This window comes from Globicephala melas, chromosome 3, assembly GCF_963455315.2.
Source record: "Globicephala melas chromosome 3, mGloMel1.2, whole genome shotgun sequence".
In the NCBI taxonomy this organism is placed as follows: Eukaryota; Metazoa; Chordata; class Mammalia; order Artiodactyla; family Delphinidae; genus Globicephala; species Globicephala melas.
This window is the reverse complement of record NC_083316.1, coordinates 54,440,734-54,454,805: the sequence shown is the minus strand read 5'-3', so window position 1 is coordinate 54,454,805 and position 14,072 is coordinate 54,440,734. Positions and strand designations below refer to the sequence as shown.

Below are 14,072 nucleotides of genomic sequence, written 5' to 3'. Positions count from 1 at the left end.
GCGCGTCCGGAGCCTGTGCTCCGCAACGGGAGAGGCCACAACAGTGAGAGGCCCGCGTACCACAAAAAAACAGACAAACAAAAAACAATAAAATGTGGGCTCACGCTACTGCTCTGTATGTTAAGAAACACTGCTTTCTGGATTTTTAAAAGAACATTAAACTTTCACTTTTTTCCCCAAACTCCTGCCACCTCTGTTGTTTGAAACATGATTTCTTTGGAGTGTGAAAAGAAACGGGTTCCAAGGAGGTTGCCTCATTGTTGTGTAGGCAGGTCAGATGGATTTTCTTCTTCCTAGAGTGTCATCCTCTGATCTTGAAAAAGTGAAGCTGCAGGACAAAAGTGTATTTAGAGAAAGATATTATGGGACCGGAAGCTTAGAGAATTTAACTTCACTTCTGTGACTCAGATGGCCTCCCATTTTAAGAAAGTCATCTGAACACTATGTACTTTGGTTTTGCCTTTTTATAAAAAGGAAGCCAATAAAAATATAGCACCCAAAATACAGGCCCCTAACAAACTTCCAATAAATGGCTCATTAAAATCCTCTTCAGAGTTATGTGGGTGAAAGCTTAATGAACTTTCCAGCAGGTTTGTTTCCCAGCAATTGGAATTTGGTGAACATTCTGTGCCTTCCTCCTTCTATCTCCTCCTGTCAAACCATCAGCCAGTTCTTGTCTCCCAATGAGCAATATTTGGATTTGCCTGATACGTTTCATGGGGCATGAAATTTTTAGTGAAAAACAGGAATTAGCAGGGTGTGATGAGATTTATGGTGCGTGCTTTTGGACGTGACGTGGATTTCTTTATCTTCACCCCCTCTGTTCTCTCTGTGACACAGTGTCACAGTCAGTAATCCTGCAAGTTGTCAAGGCAGAGCCCATGGGCTCCAATACTGGCTCCACTGCTGTTTAGCTGTGTGATTTTCAGCAAGATCTATAACCTCTCTAAGCTTTAGTGTCCTCTTAAGTAAAGACCTCCTTGCGAGCTGTGAGGATGAAATGGAGAAAGCATGAGAAGCACTTAACACAGTGCCTGGCATATAGTTGACGGGCAACAGTTAGCTCTCCCATCAGCTCAGTAGAGAATATTTTTTAAGTATTAAACTAGTCTTTCTTCCTCTTCCCTTCAAACATGAATCCCTGGCAAATCCCATTTCCGTAAATTCCTTGGGCCTTTACAGTTGATTGCCACAGAGAAAGAGAGGGTGGGCACACACTAAAACTCCTCAGAAGCTGTCATTTAGCTCTGAGTTGAAAAGCTGACATTCTGAGTCTATAGTGTGACAGTAACCTTGAAAGCCAAGCTTTTGAAAAAGAAAAGAACCTTCTACATTGTAAAGCTTCCCTTTACTTAACAGGAGTCAAGCCTGGTAGACTTGGACTCCAGAGCTTTACTTATGAGCCTTAGAAAAAGAAAGAAGGAAGATGTGATGTAAGAAGAAATTTCACCTGACTGAAAGGGAAATTAAGGAAACCCATCAGGTTCCAGAGAGAGGAGTCCAAGAAGGAGGAGAAAAAAAGAGGCCAGATGGAATTGAGGATTGTGACTTAACCTTCAGGATGAAAACTCTGGGTGGAAAAAGGTTTGAGAAACCCTGAGAGTAGGCTGACATAGCCCAGACATCTCAAGATAAATAGAGGGAATTCAGAAGCCCTTTAGGGGAGCTCCCTGTTCTCAGTCTAGCACTGGACCATCCGGGTGAGAATTAGAAAGGCCCAAACTCTCCTACATGGCCAGGATGGAGCTCCAGAATTCTCATGTGTTTCAGTAAAAGAATCAAGGAGTGCTATAGACCACTGAACCAGAGAAGGACAGAGCAAAGTCCAAGAGGTAAGATGGGGAGGTTATTTCATGATGCTGAGTCCTCAGGTCAGGTGACCGTGGCAGAAACCACAAACTTCTACCTCAAGTGCTAGGTGCAAATGAGATAAGCTACCTCACACTAGAGACAAGCACGGGCAGCAGAAAAAAGATCCAAATGGTCACCTGGTGTCAGAGGCCTGGAGCATTCAAGGAATAGCAGAGACAGAGTGACCCAGAAATGGTAACTTTATCTTTTCTCTGCTACCTGTGAAAACAAAGAGCTCCTGAATAAGATAAGATCTGAGAGAGAAGATGAAGAATCTATGTTTACTTCTGCAAATCTGAATATAATTTATAAATTTCTGACCCTTTTACAAAAATAATCAAGAACTGGCCTCGGGCTTCCCTGGTGGCGCAGTGGTTAAGAATCCGCCTGCCAATGCAGGGGACACTGGTTCGAGCCCTGGCCTGGGAAGATCCCACATGCTGCGGAGCAACTAAGCCCGTGTGCCACAACCGCTGAGCCTGTGCTCTAGAGCCCGTGAGCCACAGCTACTGAGCCCGCATGCCACAACTACTGAAGCCTGTGTGCCTAGAGCCCGTGCTTTGCAACAAGAGAAGCCACAGCGATAAGCCCACGCACCACAACGAAGAGTAGCCCCCACTCGCCACAACTAGAGAAAAGCCTGCGTGCAGCAACGAAGACGCAGTGCAGCCAAAAATAAATAAATTTATTAAAAAAAAAAAAAAAAAGAACTGGCCTCATACTGAAGCTGACTTTCAGTTTGCTCAAACTACATCTCAGACCTGTGGTGAAAAAGAGAAAAACCTTTTGAAAAATAAATTTTGAAGCTCCACAGAATAAAGATGGTAGTCTGCCACAATTACATATTATTTTTTCATATGAAAGTGGGTCACCTAAGGGCATCCACCAAAACACACACACACCTGTAGACACGCCACTTAGCCACTTAGCTATATGAGTAGTCCTAAACAAAGTTTATGAGTCCTAATCAGATGTACCTCGATACTTACTGCCTGAAGCATTCCCTGTTTGGGGCTGAAGTAATCCAACTAAAAATATACCTACCAATCCACACCTCCCTGTTGTTTCTAGCTGTGTGGACTGCTAAGGGCAGAAAAAGTCTCCAAATAGACTTCAAAGAGCCCACAGCTCTTCAGGACACGAATTCACACCAGTATTGTGAAAAGCAGAATAGATGTGTAGCATAGTTACCAATAATGTCAACAAACTCAAGGTGTTAGCGTGTGAAATGAGCTTGTTATGTTGATGACAGTGATTATATCAACTGTTCCTCCTTACAATCATAGGGTCCATTTAGATCATGGACACTAAAATTACCAACCAGTCATTTAGAGCTCAAATTTACAGCACCCATTCAAAATAAATTGGTTCATTTCAACTCAATGGCATTGGGCAACAGAAAGAATGTGAAGTTCTCAAACTGGTTTGCACCAGTGCAAGCTTGATGAAGTTCTAGGCAAATGGTTCTTTCAGACATTACTCAACTAAGACATCATTTCTGTTCTTGTCAGAATGGAAATCCCAAAAGCACATATTTTAAAGTCCACAGACGGTCTGCATAGTGTATTTCAGTAACTCCTAAAGCTTCGCTGTTGGAAAATTCTTTATTTTGTAACCCAAGTCTACCAGCGTCATGAGGAGTCACCAGGTCCTTGAACGGTCATCAGTCTTATTCCAAGTCTCCATCTTGGATACAACAGTCCTGTCTCTTCCTCAAGTATTTCTAAACATTCCTAGATGGCTTACATTCCTGGCGGTTGCTTATTGTCTTAGTTAGGAATTGGGTATGTCTGCCTGTAACCAGAACTTAACTGCTGTGGTTTAGACAAACAGAAGGAGGGATGTCTTTCTCACACTTCCAGTCTGGCATTGAACAGTCCAAGGGCTCTGTGAGGTCGTCAGTGTTCCAGGCCCCTTCAGTATTTCTTTCCTCTGTCCTTAACACAAGGCTCTTGCCTTATTCTTGTTGCTTAATGGTCACGAGACGGCTGCCCCTTTTCCAAGCTCAGGTCTTTGCTCTCAGCAGAAAGAGGAAAGGACAAAGAATTAAGGGCAACCCCTGAAGCAGGAAAGCAAAACTTTCCCAGAAATCCCCCGCAGACCTTTAATTATGTCTCAATGGCCCAACATGAGTGGCAGTAGTTTCCCTGAAGCCTGGGAAAGCAGGGGTTTCGGTGAGGTGCGTTCCCACCTGAAGAAACAAAATATGAATGGGGTTGGTAAGGAAAAAGGGCAGCATGGCAGCTGAGCACCCAGCAGTGTCTGCCAGCCTTCCCATCCCTTATCCTGAGCCCCTGCTCCTGGCTTCTCCACCCAGGCCAGGTCTCCTAACTGCGGGCAGGGGAGCTCTAACTCTAGATACCAAACGTGAATGCCTCGATGGTGGCCTTGCCTCCTTGTGGGGGTGTGGCCTCCTTGTGGGGGTGTGGCCTCCTTGTGGGGGTGTGGCCTCCTGGGCATTACTTCCTGCTCCTCCAGCCTGACACCATATTGCTGGGACCACTTTATTTCCGTATTCATTCAGTTAACAAATACTCTTGAGCAACTTCTATGTGTCAAGGACTGTTCTAGATATGAGAGATATGGAGGACACCAAGATCTCAAGGTCATACCCTTCACGGCCCTTACATTAGAATGGGAGAAATTGGGTTTCCACCCCTCCGTTGTCCCCTTACCCGGGCACGTCCGTGCAGGACACAGCCTGCACCAGTGTTTATTCCCCTGATGATCCTGATCATTCCCCAGGGATCAAGGCTTCTGGCCTTCTCTCTCTCTCTACCAGAAGTCAGGAAAAAAGAAAAGCACACAGGAAACATTATTTTTTTTTTCCGAAATGAACCCACCGACCTATTCCAAGTCTCTTATGTTGTTCAACAGGATATTTACCATCTCAGTCTGAAGCACCTGCCTCTGGGTCACTCCATTTGCTCAGAGCTTCCTCAGGGAGAGTATTTTCACTTTCTTCCTGCATGAGAGACTTTGCTTTAAACACCAGTTCCGGTTTGCACCTTTACAGCCACCAGGAGTTCAGGAAATGTGGGATCCCATCCAACATATATCTCATAGAGATTCCTCCCAGAGCAATTCTGCCCATTGACAGTTCACAGCTTAATTTCCTGGGCACATTTGCATTGACAGTCTGTGTGTCCTGAAGCTCCTTCATCAAATTCAAATTCAGGTTTTATTTGAGTCTAGTTGATGTGTTGCTTTGAACCTCTTCTTCTGTTAGGGAAAGGGGATGATAAAATCTCAGGCCTGACTTACCCCACTAACTCAGGACCTCATGTATAAAGGAAATATGACAGTATCAGAGTCATCATATGCAAAGGTATTCAGAGAGAAAGGGGGCCCTTGAGGAGGTTTGAAGGTTCTGTGTGCAGGGGATCAAGGATAATGTGGTTGAATTTATAAATTTCTCAACTTCCCAACGTATACTCCTTACCAAACTGCCTCATCTCCAGCTCCCATGCTCTGTTTTGTGTTCTCTGTCCCAACTAAACATGGGATTTCCTCTCATTTCAAAACCTTCCCTCAAGTTTTTTTCCCTGCTCTCTGCCAAGCACATCTTTCAAATTCATCGTTCGGGATATTCCTCCTCCTTAAACTTGGCACATACGTGACAGCCTACCTGTCCTCACCCTGCTCAGCCTGACTCTCCCTTGGCACTTGTATATAGCTGTGTCCAGCTGTCCGTCACCTTGCCCCTTTACTGATGGCTGTGCTGATTCATCATGAAATGTTACAACTCAGAAAAGGGACATCAGGGTCTTCTACATCCTCGGGAACTCCCCATTATAGATTGTGTAACTCGTCGTCCAAAATAGATCATCTGTAAATGAGGCCGCTGCAGGTTTAAGATGCAAATTTTCTCTTCGGCAGGCTTGATATTCTAGGCAATTTACATTGGAGACTGCAGAGCAGTGGGTGTGTAACTGGTTCCAACCTGTCTGGGTGGTGACGCAATCGTGGGGAGGCCATCTGTGTTTCCTCCATCTGCTGAAGCTGCTCTGCACCTAAGCAAGTGCAATAAACCAACAGCCTCGCCTCTCTGAGCAGCCTTCTCCGACTGGACCCCTCCTCTTTGGGAGTCTACTGACTCTGAGGCTCCAGGGCTATAGGTCTATAGATGGATCACGGTTCCATGCACGTGCCAATAAAGAATTGCAAAACCTCTGAGCCTCAGTTCCCTTATCAATAAAATGGGATGATTATGTATTCCTCATAAGTTTGATGTGAAGACTGTGTGAGAAAATGTGCAATGAAACCCTTTGTACATTGCAGGCGCTCAGCATTGTTAATTCTCTGCCCCTCTCTATCGTATTCTCCTGCCGGGATATTCATTGTTCGTTTGCATGAAGTCTCATTTCCCCTCCATTATTGTGAAGCCCTCCAGGACAAAAGTCATATCTTATTTGTCTTTACATAGGGAAGAGTAAGGTGATAGAAGGAACATAAAACCATCTTGGTCATGGACCTGCCATTCATCATCTGTGTGACATTGGGCTAGTTCACTTGTCAGGAAAACAGGGGGTTTGGTTTAGACGATTGCTAAGGTCTGTGTGTCTGACCTAAATCCCCTAAAGAACTTAGTAAATGGGCATCTAGGAAGCGTGAGACCCGAGACATTTTAATAGATGAGTAGGAGAATGTCCAATGTCTTAATGGCATTGTGGTCACACTGGGAGTTCCTTCCAATTGGGCTCATTCAAGCCCAGCAGGACTAGAGAGCTTGATCCTGCTACAGCTTCTCAGGCCCACAGAAAGAAGGTGTCCCTTGGGACCGAAGCCCCACCCCAAGCCAAATTCTAAGAACCAGGAAAGCACAAGAGTACACGCCGTTCCCTACATCACATCCATTCAACTGCCCAGCAAGACTGATGTGAGGATGCTGGTGGGAATGACGGATTGAGAGATAGGAGTCTAAACTCAGGCTCTGCTATTTCCCTTCCATTTTTTTTCTCACAGCTGATGCTGGAAGCTAAGGTACACAGCTGGTGAGCAAATGTTTGGTACCTTCCCCACCCACTGATAGTATAATGAAAGTCAGTATTGATGCTGAGAATTGCTTTGAATTATCAGGTAAAAAATGCTATATGGGTCGGATTATAAAACTGCCAATTCTATGACCATATCTTTATACAAGGAGGAAGGTTTTTCCCTGTGTCATGCCATTCATTTAAAGTTATACACAACCTGACAAATTTGCTATACAACCAATCAATTGAGAGAGTATCTTTGAGCCTGTGTTAAACAAAGCTGGGATGAAGGTTCCTGTTCGTGGCTTGTTCCTGGTACCATCACAAGACTATCTACCACATTTGTTTCTAATGAGCTCGTTTGGATCTTTCCTTAAGAATGCTAAGACACAGGATCACTCCGATGAAACGTCATTTCTGTCTCTAAGACCAGGAACCTCAAACAATACAAGTTTCTATAATTAATTGAAATTGGCCAAAGGTCAAACTAGTGGGAGGAAGGGGTTGTAAATTAGTCACCAAAGGGAAATGACTTATCCAGCTCAAGAGATAAGTTAACCTACCTGTGGCCCTAACCTCCATTTCAGCACAGTCCTCGTTTGGAAATCTGGACTGGAAGGCAGTAAGGTAAAGAGGTGTAACTCATTCTAAGATGTGAGCTCCTGGCAATTTTCCATTTTCACAAATTCTTGAGTTTAAGAATTTGCAGAAGGACTTGGAAACAGATGTTATGAAGACTGCCAACTCAAATGCACCTAGGCGTCACTAATATATCCTGCTTCATCAGTTTGGAATATGAAATAACCTCGCATTTCTTTGAAAGGTCAATTTATAATAACTTTAAACCCCTGTGCTCACTGAGAAGAGAAGTCTATACGTTCTTTGCTGGCCATTGCTCATGAGGAGACTAAGAACCCAAGTCCACAAAGGACCCAAGTCCACATTCACTCAGGGAAGATGATGACAGCTCTTGCTGTGTCTCTACTGAAAGCATTAGTCCATCGGTCTAGTGCAAGCAGAAAGGCTGCTGCCACCAATCATCTGGGGTCAGGGAAGTCGGCAGGGCAGAGTGCTTCTCCCTAGAGTGCCATGTTCCACTCAGCTATGAGGCTCCATGCCACAGCAGGTGGGGTTCCAGCAGGGGAAGTCTTTGTGATCAGTCCTCTTTCTCACATCCTCAGCTGTTTTCCACTGGGCATGGACACTGTATGAAGATGAGTGAATCGGGAAAGGACAATGTCAGTGCCAGACCAGCTCTCCTCTTGGACCATCTTGACCCTGTTCTCGAACTGAAGGCACTTGAATGTACCTGATGGTGAGTTTCCCCTTGAGCCCACCCTAAAGACTTTTCTTGCCAAGTTAATTCAATTTAAAACATTTCCGTATTTCAGAGACGTTCTAATAACTTGGAGTATCTAAAACAAGGACTTTGAGCCTTGTTTCTCTTCAACCTCCAAAGAATCCCCCGAATCCCATTATAAGTACGGGATTGGTACTTAAAGGAGTGCACTGTCTAATGCCATTGCCAATAGCAGTCAAGCACTAAGACTTTGTTAAGTCAGGGAATACCCTCTTACAATGCTTACATGTGAACCCTGGGTGAGCACTAGCCTTACATCAACTGAACCTCTCATATAGCTCAGCCCACGTCAAAGTGCCTACGTCAAAGTGATTTGATAGCTAGAATCAGAAACAGCAACTTTTAAAATGACCTTTTTCAAATAATGATAATGAAATAATAATTTTAAGTCCTACGTCACTGGGTGATAAAGACAGACCGATAGTCTGTGGGAATTGACTACATGCTGAGTACTTTCATACGTATCATCCTTATTAATACTCAGTGAAAAGGAAAGAGGAGGAAGGGAAGGGCCCTGAGCCCCGAGATGTGCAGATACTATGCTAGTCCTGATGTACTCTGTCTCATTAGAAAGCTAAGGCTGGGAGAAGTTAAGGAACCTGTCAATGTTCACACAGCCAGTACATGGCAGAGCTGGGATTCAGAATCAAGTCTTCATAACTCCAGCATCCATGTCTTAACCGCTGTACCCTAAGGCCTCTCTGGCTTAGCAATGAGGCAAGTTGTTATCTCATCAAAGCGGCACAAAACACAAAGTATGAGGTCCATCTAAAATTCTATCGCCGGGCTTCCCTGGTGGCGCAGTGGTTGGGAATCCGCCTGCCGATGAAGGGAACAAGGGTTCAATCCCTGGCCCGGAAAGATCCCACATCTTTCCCACAGTTGTTGCTGCGGAGCAACTAAGCCCGTGCTCCACAACTGCTGAGCCTGTGCTCTAGAGCCCATGAGCCACAACTACTGAAGCCCGTGCGCCTAGAGCCCGTGCTCTGCAACAGGAGAAGCCACCGCAATGAGAAGCCTGCGCACCGCAACTAGAGAAAGCCCGCGCGCCGCAACTAGAGAAAGCCCACGCGCAGCAACGAAGACCCAACGCAGCCAAAAATAAATAAATAAAATAAATAAATAAAAATTCTATCTCCTTCTCTCCTTGTAGCTCTGTTCCATGCCAGGTGTGCTTTGGTGATTAATGCTTTTGAAGCTCTGGGTGTGTCCAGATGATCTGCTATCTACAGCACACAAATGGGAAATTTCAAGATGGTGTTCTTTAACAGGCTTGCCACCAAATGCTGTCAGAAAACTAAAATTGTCCAGGCTATTTTGAGACCAAACTCAAAGTTTTATCCAGCTTCTCCTCAAAGTAAATTGACATCCATGAATCTCGGAGCTGTTCTCTGCCTCACATTTTAGTTGGAGTCCTATAGCTAGAGTTTGTGTTCAAATTCATGTCCCTGTGTTGACCCTAACGCTTCTGAAAAGCCCAGTGGAATTACAGGGTCTCAGGTGGAATTGGGGGCCTGCCTTCATTTGCTTCAAAATAAAGACAAGAGTTGAATCAGAAGGTGAACACAGTACCAGGAATAAAATTAGAATCGCCCGTCTTATGTTTACACACCTCATAAGCTGAATGTGGGCATAGCTTGTTTACTTTTAAGTATAAATTACCAAGTTTTCCCACCTTGAGATAGAAACCTGACCTGTGAGACAGAGTTTTCTCTTCTTCCTTCCTTTTCTAACAAGGAGGGATGACTCGGTGAAATGTGTGTTGGGTTTCATTCCAGGTGAGAAAGTAGAAGTAAGGCCGCAAATTCTGAGTAATGCATCTAAGATGCATCTGAGACCAGACTGGACGGGACACTAAAACAAACAGTAACGAGGACCGGAAATGTCACCCCCCCCACCCGCCCCATCATTGGCGCTTGACACTTGGTCCTGGGTCCTGGTGTCCTCATAGTCACTGTGTAGCAAAGGAAGTGATGCAGGGTGACACACACAGAGAATCTTTTCCTGGAAATGGGTTCAGAGGACAGCTTATTATTCACAGTAAGCCCTTGTGTATGTGATTGAAAATAAACTCAGACAGTGCATCAGGTTACAGTTATGTGTTGAAAGGCGAAAATCCGCCTATCCACACGCCCTGACCGAAGCCTTTGCCCGAGCCTGGAATCCCATCCCAGGACCTCAGACTAAGTGATCAGACACTTCTTTACCCAGAGTCCAGTGACTTAGAGATAGACTTCCATGGAATTTAAACTTAGTTTAAAAAACACATAACTTTTTGGGACTTCCCTGGTGGCGCAGTGGTTAAGAATCCGCCTGCCAATGCAGGGGACATTGGTTCTATCCCTGGGACGGGAAGGTACCATATGCCGCGGAGCAACAAAGCCCATGTGTCACAACTACTGAGCCTGCGCTCTAGAGCCCGCGAGTCACAACTTCTGAGCCCACGTGCCATAACTACTGAAGCCCGCGAGCCTAGAGGCCGTGCTCTGCAACAAAGAGAAGCCACCGCAATGAGAAGCCTGCGCACCGCAACGAAGAGTAGCCCCTGCTCGCCGCAATCAGAGAAAGCCCGCGCGCAGCAGCGAAAGCCCAACACAGCCAAAAATAAATAAATAAATACATTTATAAAAAAAATAAAATAAAAATAAAAAACACATAACTTTTGGGGTCTTTTTAAGAAAGGAAACCATGTTGTATGAGACGGTCACATGATCTTTTATCTGTCAGCTCGTTACTGGTTACCCAAATGCCACTGTGGAGGGACTATTCTGGGTCATCTTTCACATATTTTCCTCATTCATTGTTCTTGATATTATCCAGTCACAGCGTGTTTGTTGGCCCCAAGCTGTATGAATGAAAAGTATGACAAACTTTCAAGCTTTGTCCCTCCGGACAGAAAAAAAATAATAATAATTTTTTTATCATTGCTTTTGATTCTCTACTGAAGTTCTTGTTAAGAAAATAACATTTCTGGACCAGAAAATGGTGTATATGGGTCAGGGTGTTATGTTTTTTCTTCCCCCATGATGTACATCTCAGCTGAAAGGTTTCCTTCCTGTCTTCCTTTCCCATGCTGCACAGCTATGGTTCTGGAGCTGACTGTATAATTTCAAGAGGATAATTTTCTATCAACTTAAAACACTTAGGAGGACTCAGGAAAAAGTCTTTTGGCACCTACTTAGGGAGGACTATTATTCTGGTTGCAGTAACATTTTGGAAATAAGAAGTGTCTTTAGTCTCATGATTACATAAATTTCTACTTGGCAAACAAGGATTATTCTGGCATTGTGGGCCTAGAATTTAAGACACCATCTTTTTTACCTAAATTCCTTTTCTGTGAATCTACATTGTTGGTGAGGACACAACCCAGGGAGGTATTTTTTGTAATTCAGTGTTCAAGAATATGCACAAAGGTTCAGGGGACTTAAATATTTTAAATTGTTTTAGCAGGTCCAGAGGACTGGGAGGGGGAATCACAGCTTCTCATTCAGTTAGCCCAGGGACAGCTACAGGAGAGAGCTCTAGGGCACATGGGGGGAAGCATGGCTCCTGTATTTTCATAATAGGCTCCCTGAAACAGAAACATTTCAGGTAGTAAATGAGTCCCAGTGGCAGCTTCATGCTATAAAAAGAGTTAGAACTTTTGCCTTAAGTATAGGTTCCCAGCCTGTGCACTGTGGGCTCCTGGCAGTCTGCAGTTTTGTAAAGGATGAGAAATTGGGTAGAAAATAGCCTGGATGGTATGTCTCATACAATAGTGTCCTAGGTCAACTAACATAGGGGCTAAGGCCCTGGAGCCTTACAGGTTCGAATCCTGGCTATGCCTCTTACTAGTCGTATGGACCTGAACAAGTTATTTCCCTTCTGAGTGCTTCCGTTTCTTCATTTCTGCAAAATGTGGACTAGTGTCACATACTTAGGAGTCAACACACTTTGGTTATTGTTACTGTTTGACAGATATATAAATGGCTGCCATCATGATAAATTAAAAAGACATTCAGGGACTTCCCTGGTGGCGCAGTGGTTAAGACTCCACGCTCCCAATGCAAGGGGCCCGGGTTCGACCCCTGCTCAGGGAACTAGATCCCACATGCATGCCACAACTAAGAGTTCGCGTGCCGCAACTAAGGAGCACATGTGCTGCAACTAAGGAGCCTTCCTGTCACAACTAAGACCTGGTGCAACCAAATAAATAAAATAAGTAAAAAATAAATTTAAAAAATAATTTGAATGTGATTTCATTGCTACTCTTTGCAAATATATGAAGTTTCAGTGGATGGAAACCAAATGTAGGATTACCATCATATGGGAGATTCTTGTTCTCAGAAAGGGATAGAAGGAATAAAGAGGTGGGGCTGAGTTATCCTAAAATAGAGAAGAAGATACATATGACAGGCAAGGCCAATGTCTCCCATTAAGCACAGTAGATAGATAGTCTAGGACTCATGACACTTTTAAGAGCTCATAAAAATGTTCTTTTATTTATTTAATAAATTTATTTATTTTATTTCTATTTATTTTCAGCTGTGTTGGGTCTTTGTTGCTGCTCCCGGGCTTTCTCTAGTGGCAGCAAGTGGGGGATACTCTTCATTGCGGTGCGCGGGCTTCTCACTGAAGTGGCTTCTCTTGTTGTGGAGCACAGGCTCTAGAGCGCAGGCTCAGTAGTTGTGGCTCGCGGGCTTAGTTGCTCCGCGGCATGTGGGATCTTCCCAGACCAGGGCTCGAGCCCGTGTCCCCTGCAATGGCAGGCGGATTCTTAACCACTGCACCACCAGGGAAGCCCATAAAAATGTTTTTTTAAAATTACAAGAAATGTTTTAATATGTAATATTAGCATAGAACTTTTGCATATAATTTTAATATTTTCATAGGGGAAGGGTCCAATGAATACAAAGGTATTAGGGCCCACGGAGGTCATAATGTTGCCCTGACTTGGCAAGTGCCTCTGTTACATTTGCTCATGTACTTCTCTGTGTCCCCTACTGAATGGGGAGCTCTTTGAGCAGAGATTGCATCCTCTTTGCCACTGTACACACAAGGCCTGTTGTGGTGCCTGGCACATAATAGGCAGCCAGTAAATATTTGGTGAATGAAGGAAATGATTAGCATTTTGGGTCACATGCAACAAGCGTGATGCCCTGGAAAGAGGGTTGTTGCTAAGTCTCTACGCGAGCCAATCTGAAGGCAGCCTAGAAGCGCATTTGAAAGTGGTGTCTGTGTTCCATGGATGAATATTTAAAAGGATGGAAAAGTCATTGAGTAGGGCAAAAGAGAGAGAGAGAGACATATTCTGTTTTCTCTGGATTTTCTTTAGACCAGTCTTTGCATGAAAGACTGAAAGTTTAGGTCCGACTGGGGCCCAGCTCCTGGGAAGGGAGCCCTCAGAGATGGGTCTTGGAAGAGTGAGGCTATTTGTAGCAGAAGGGGCAATGCTACCGCAGAGATTTGAGAACACCCTCCCAACCCTCCCTTAGAGCTCTTCTGGGTCCTCCACTGCCCGAGACAGGGAAGGGAGAAAGTACTTGGAGGCAACATCTCCAAGAAGCCAAGCTCTGTATGGTAACTAAGAACCAATCCAATTGGAGTCAAGTTGAAACATCAAGGTTCTGATCCGAGATCACGGTGAGCTGGATCCACTTCATGGAACACTGGGAGGTGGCAGAGGAGATCTGGGAGACAGGGGACAGAACTGGGGAGAAGAGTGGAAAAAATCAAGATAACCAAAGTCTGGGGGAAAAAGGAAAATATTTTTACTTTGGATTTTTAGGTGAATTAAAAATCTTTTGGGCTTCCCTGGTGGTGCAGTGGTTGAGAGTCCGCCTGCTGATGCAGGGGACACGGGTTCGTGCCCCGGTCCGGGAGGATCCCACATGCCGCGGAGCGGC

The 14,072-nt window shown here is 44.6% G+C and overlaps 1 pseudogene; it reads left to right on the top strand.

Moving 5' to 3' along the window:
* LOC115845075 (ras-related protein R-Ras2 pseudogene) overlaps positions 1-14,072 on the top strand; it is a 572,608-nt pseudogene that overhangs the window by 531,999 nt on the left and 26,537 nt on the right.